The 6,247-nt window shown below is 35.7% G+C and overlaps 1 pseudogene; it reads right to left on the bottom strand.

Annotated features, from left to right (window-relative positions):
* LOC109224128 lies at positions 908-5,379 on the bottom strand (annotated as a pseudogene).

Raw genomic sequence — 6,247 nt, 5'->3', positions numbered from 1 at the left:
ACCCACCCCAACCCTACCCGCCCGCAATTTTTTTTTAACTTACACATTTTAAATACTAATTTTTATTTAAAAATTATATTTTGATTTTCAAAATACTAATAGTACTTATTTACCTTTTATACATAGATGTATAAAAGGTAAAAAGCTTTGTTTATGCAAGATTAACATGGGTCAAGTTAGGCGGATTGGGATATGACCCATTGCTCCATTTTGACCCAGCCTATCTTAGCCCGAGTACTTTGGCTGGATTGGACAATGATCCATTTATTGACCTAACCCATTTCGACCCGCCCAAATTCAACCCAACCCGTCCATTTACCATCCCTATGTTGGCCAACCAAGTTGCTGATTTCCTAATTTTAGAACTAGATATGAAAAAGCTAATATTTTGTATGTTGAATCCTAAGATAGACGATCATTGGAGGGAAGATCTATTAGCTGTTATATGAATTTATTGCCTTTGGTTAATCTTTTGTTGTTTGGAGGTCAGGTTCATGTCCCTCAAGCGTGTGTAGATTATTTTTTATCGGACATGGTATGTAGAGGCCTTGCCAAACCCATCCCCAACATCTCAGAGGTAAAGTCTGGGTGATTTGCTTAATAAAAAAATTGTGAAGTTTGGCTCTCAAAATCCAAACTGTATCAAATATATTGGAACGGGGTAAGTACCATTTTTATTAGGTTACCAATGATATTTAACACAAATATTAGAGTTCATACCTCCTCCTTATTTTTCGGTGATGGAATCACCACTGTTGTATCTTTTGGAGGTCAAGTCTTAGGCCCCATCAATACACTTTTTTGGTAATACAACACAATCTAGACTACTGTCCGGGTAACTTTAAAAAAAATACTAATATACCGTTGTAATTATCTTATGACAATCAATGCATGAACATAAACTTAATTAGCAAGATAAAAGAGTACTCCATTCATTAGCCACTTCAAAACCTAGCATAGACATTGGTAATTGGAAAATTCCACTGCCACATCACACACTACCTAAGAGACATACCCTCAGCCATTTATTTAGAGTGTTACAAACTAGAAAACGAAAAGTCATCTACCCTTATGAGGATTAATAGGTTTGAATCTGATCCCCACCAGTACAAAGTAAAGATCCATCAAAACCATAGAGTTTACAACCTTCTCCTGCACTGCAACAGTTGACACAAACTTGACTAAGTTTAGCCAATCCCATCTGTGGACAAGTCATGTAAGCAACTCTTGTATCACAGTTACGTGGACAAAGTTTAACTGCTTCTATCATACTTTCTACTCCAGACTCTCCTTCACATACAAAAGTTCCATCCGCACTGAAATAGTTGCAACCCTTTCTGCCTGCGCAACAGTTGGTGCATATTCAACCACTACTTTTTTTATTTCCGCATATCGAATAGGAAATCCTTCCATCACACTTACGTGGACAAGGTTTAACAGCTTCTATCATGCTTTCAACCCCAGACTCTCCTTTACAAACAAAAGTTCCATCCGCACTGAAATAGTTGCAACCTTTTCTGCCTGCGGAACAGTTGGTGCATATTCTACCACTACTTTTTTTATTTCCGCATACCGAATAGGAAATCCTCCAATCACAATTGAAGGGACAAACCTTATTTGATTCGACCATAGTTTCGACTTCAGTCTCTATAGTTTCGACTTTAGTCTCAGACTCTCCTTCACAGATAAAAGTTCCATTAGCACTGTAATAGTTGCAACCTAGGAATCCTGCACAACAGTTGGTGCATCCTACGTTAAACTTCTTATTTCCTAATTTTGGACATCTCCCGTAGCGAATTCTTGGATTACAACAGCCATGCTTTCTTGTGTTTATTACCTAATTGTATTCGTTTTTGAGCACGGAATGTCTTATCCTGTCCACCTATTTATAGCAAATGAGTACTGACCTGGTAGAACAAAAAAATAATTAAGCTTATCAAAATCCACTTGAAATTAAATAGTCGTCCAGATCATATGATTATTGTTTATAAGTATATATTCTTGCTTAATTATAGCTCCTATATATAATAAATTTTAGTCCGTAAGATACTAATTGTCTAAGTTTGGTAAAAGAAATTAGGGTTGCCACTTTATTGGGAAAGGAAAATTCAATATTTTGTACAAAACGTGCAGAAGGTTAACTTTTAGTGGTTTAATTATTCATCTATATCTTGTATTAAGGAATTTTTGTTCCTGTCATGTCTTACTCTCGTGCAGTTTCCTATAACTATTGTGATTAAATTATATTATAATTAACATTTTTTGTTCCTGTTGTTGATAATCTAAATTCAAAACAAGTTGCTCATGTGGTAAGGACTTGGAATTTGGGTCTATCATGTGATGCACTGGCCTCAAATTGAAGTATAATATAGTTAAGCAACGTGGTAGGTGTGATTAAGGATTTCAAAACTTGAAAAATGGTGGTAGGTATGGTTACAAAATTCAAAAAATTTAAGGGGTTATTTGGTAGGAAGTATAACCCCTTCACTGTCAACCAAGAGGTTGTGAGTTCGAGTGACCCTAAGAGCAAGGTGGGAAGTTCTTGGAGAGAGGGATGCCGAGGGTCTATCAGAAATAATCTCTCTACCCCCAGGGTAGGGGTAAGGTCTGCGTACACACTACCCTCCCCAGACCCCACTGGTGGGATTATACTGGATTGTTGTTGTTGTTGTTGTTGTTGTTGTTGTCGGTAGGAAGTATAAGAATAGTACAGAATAGGCTAGTAATGCTGGGATTAATAATGGTAGGATTAGTGATATATGTTGGGATCATTTCTTATGTACTATTAGGTTTGCTGTATAAAAAATAATATACATCGCATGGTTTTTAAAAAAAAGTTATTTGTTTATAAAAATATCCTATGACGGCCTGGAAAAAAGTGGAAAGGATTTTGAAAGGGAAAATCTGTCTTTATAAATGTATATCCATGTATTAAAAACTATGATATTGCTAATTAATGTCATGACTTGCTATGTACAAAAATAGTATTAAATATGGTGTATGATTAATACAGGTATTAACTATACATAGGATAAAAAATACTATCAAATAAAAGATTAATAATATCAAAGCTAATGCCTGTATTATTTTCTCTAATATATCCTACCAAACGTAATAGTAGTTGTGCCGCGAAGGAGGAAAAAGAAATACTAGTGGACAACCGAACCAATTAATCGAGCTTTGTGTATGAGTCGGAAAACTTGAAAGCAAGTGCCAAATGACATTGTATAGGTTCCCACCAATTATAAAATAGCCGAAAATTTTCGATATACCTTCAAAATAATTTTGTCGTAGCTAGTTTGTGTTGGGAATTAGTGAATAGGAAATGGTCGGAAGAAAGTGGAGGGAAAGTGAGCTCTCTTTTGCTTTGGAAAGAGCAAGTGTCCCTCATTAGTGGTGGAAAGAAAAATGAATATGCTTATATTGAGAAAGCGCTTCTCTTGGTGTTAAATGGGTCGGAAAGAAAGTAAGTATCACACTGTTGTCGTTGCTCGGCTCGGCTTCGGCTTCGGCAGGAATAACCCAGGACCCGCGACGCGACCCGACCCGTTTCTTTCTAGGATTATTTTAAATTCTTTTCTCGGAATATTTCAAACGGGAAACATTCCCACCTGTTCCAACAGCCACGGTTGTTCCTGAAAGGTTGCAACCCTTTTCAGAAATAGTGCGAGAAAATGGCTATAAATACGCCTTGATCCTGAAATCTTTCCTTACGAAATTTTTTGAGCTTCTTCTGCACAATTAAAATTTCAGTGTAGTTTACAGCCTTCGAGTGGTTCGCTGTTTCACCAGCATTTTTGGCAGCAACACTCTGGTGAGTTAAATCGTTCTATCCTGAGAGGATAATATTCCATCACCTCGGGTACTTGAGGAGAATAATTTTCTTAAGGACACACTGTGCATTCAGTGGGCTAGGTTTTATTCCGAAATATATTTACTGATTCTGGTTTCTGAAAATCTCCAGTTTCGGTCTAATTTTCTGTTTTACTTGTTTCTGTTTTATGTTACAGAAATTTACTGTTTAGTAATATTATATTATAGTAATACAGATTGCTAACTGAAGGAACGCTATAAGCTAAACACATTGGAACAACGCGTGAATTGTAAAATGAAAACTTACTTGTTCTTCGTGAAGCGGAAACGAAAATCTGCATGTAGATCATAAAGTATTGAGTACCCTAGATCATATAAATCACATTTGATATAGTCTCAAAATCTCATATATTATTATTTCTTGTATTCACAATCATAAATCATAAGTTATAATTGGTGCACCAGTGAATACAAATAAATGAGATTCCATCAATGATCTTCATCTTCTCACGATTCCCTTAACATTAGTATGAATTCTTTTCTAGATATGCTCTGCTACACCGAATCTATGTACATGGTCTTTTGGAAACACACTAAGATAGCTAATATCACATTAAGTCTCAAGTATCTGATCGGAGTCTCTAAGGGTACAAAATCTTGGGCTATCATAAAAGCTTTGGGTCTCACACAATAATAAGTTGAGAATGGACTTAGGTTAACACAATTTGTCGATAATAGCACACATGGTATGAAACATGTGCTACAATATTTTCTCCCTTTTACCAAGGAGTGCATGTCTTTATCTCATAAAGAATGTTGTACAAATGATATTTAGACACCATAAGTATCTAAATTTGAGTTCTTTGATCTACAATATTATTTTTAACTCACATCTGTCTCACAAAGTAGACTAGGCAAACGTTTTTCACGCTAATGACCTTATGTCATTGTTTAAGTGACATTCTAATTTTAAGCGAATAGCTCTCAAATTATCCTTATGATAATTTTTCTAAAAATCATGTCTTATCTCCTCACATCACTAAGATACGGAGCCGGTTGTCACTATGAGAAGGCCAGCCTCTTGTCTACCCAACAAACTTATCAAAAAATAAAGAATGCACATAACATTCAACAATAAAAATATGTATGTATGTAAATCAACTTTATTGATAATCACAGAACATCAGTTTTATGAACACTGAAAAATAAATAACAAAATAAAGTATCTCAGAGTCTACGCAAGCCTTGAGACCTAGTGTGTCTCACAAATGCATCTCTAGACAAAGGCTTGGTTAATAGATCTGCTAACATATCTTTTGTAGACACATACTTCATATTCACTATCTTGAGTCTAACCATGTCTCTCTCATAGTTATACTTGATATCTATATGTTTGGTTTTACAATGAAACTTAGGGTTCTTGGTGGAGGATATTGCAGCCTCACAGTCAGAGTAGACTAGTACTAGTTCAATATTTTCAGCGAAATCCAACAAGTGTTCCAAGAACTTTTTCAACCAAATAGCTTCTTGTGCTGCTGATACGAGAGCCGCGTATTTGGCTTCCATCGTAGATAGTTATACACATGATTGTTTCTTACTACTCCATAATATGGCGCCATCACTGAGTAAGAAAACATATCCTGAGGTAGACTTCCTCTCGTCTAGATCTCCTCCATGGTTAGCATCACTGTATCCAACTAATCGTAGATCCTTGTCACCTTAATAACAAAGGGCATAATTAGCAGTTCCCTTCAGACATCTCATGATCCTCTTTACTACTTGCCAATATGCTAAACCTGGGTCGGTTTGATATCTATTTACTAAGCCAACTGCTTGACAAAAATCAGGTCTAGTGCACACCATATCACACATTAGACTTCCGACTGCGCTCCTATAAGGAACTCGGCTCATTTTTTCTGTCTGTTCAGAAGTCTTAGGACACATCTGACTTCCCAAGGTATGGTCTTTACTGATAGGAGTTTCAACTGGGCTACTATTTTGCATATTGAATCATTCAAGAACTTTTCTAATGTAATTTTCTTGTGAGAGATACAATAGTTTCTTTGGACGATCTCTTGAAATCTTAACTTCAAGAATATATGCAGTTTCACCCATATCTTACATCTCAAATTGAGATGACAACCATGACTTTATCTCGGTTATAAATTCCTTATAATTTTCAGCTATAAGTATGTCATCTACATACAATGTTAAAATCACAAGCTTGTTCCTTGATCTTTTGGTATAAACGCAATGGTCTTCATCCATCATGATAAAACCATTAGATACAACAACATTCTGAAAGCGTATATACCACTGCCTTGAAGATTGTTTGAGGCCATAAATAGACTTCAAAAGTCTACAAACCTTTTGTTTGTTTCCCTTTTCAATAAAACACTCAGGTTGTTCCATATAGATTTCTTCATCTAGTTCT

The sequence above is a fragment of the Nicotiana attenuata genome, chromosome 3 (genome assembly GCF_001879085.1).
Source record: "Nicotiana attenuata strain UT chromosome 3, NIATTr2, whole genome shotgun sequence".
In the NCBI taxonomy this organism is placed as follows: domain Eukaryota; kingdom Viridiplantae; phylum Streptophyta; class Magnoliopsida; order Solanales; family Solanaceae; genus Nicotiana; species Nicotiana attenuata.
Note: the sequence above shows the minus strand (reverse complement) of the source record. Positions and strands in the feature narration are given on the sequence as shown.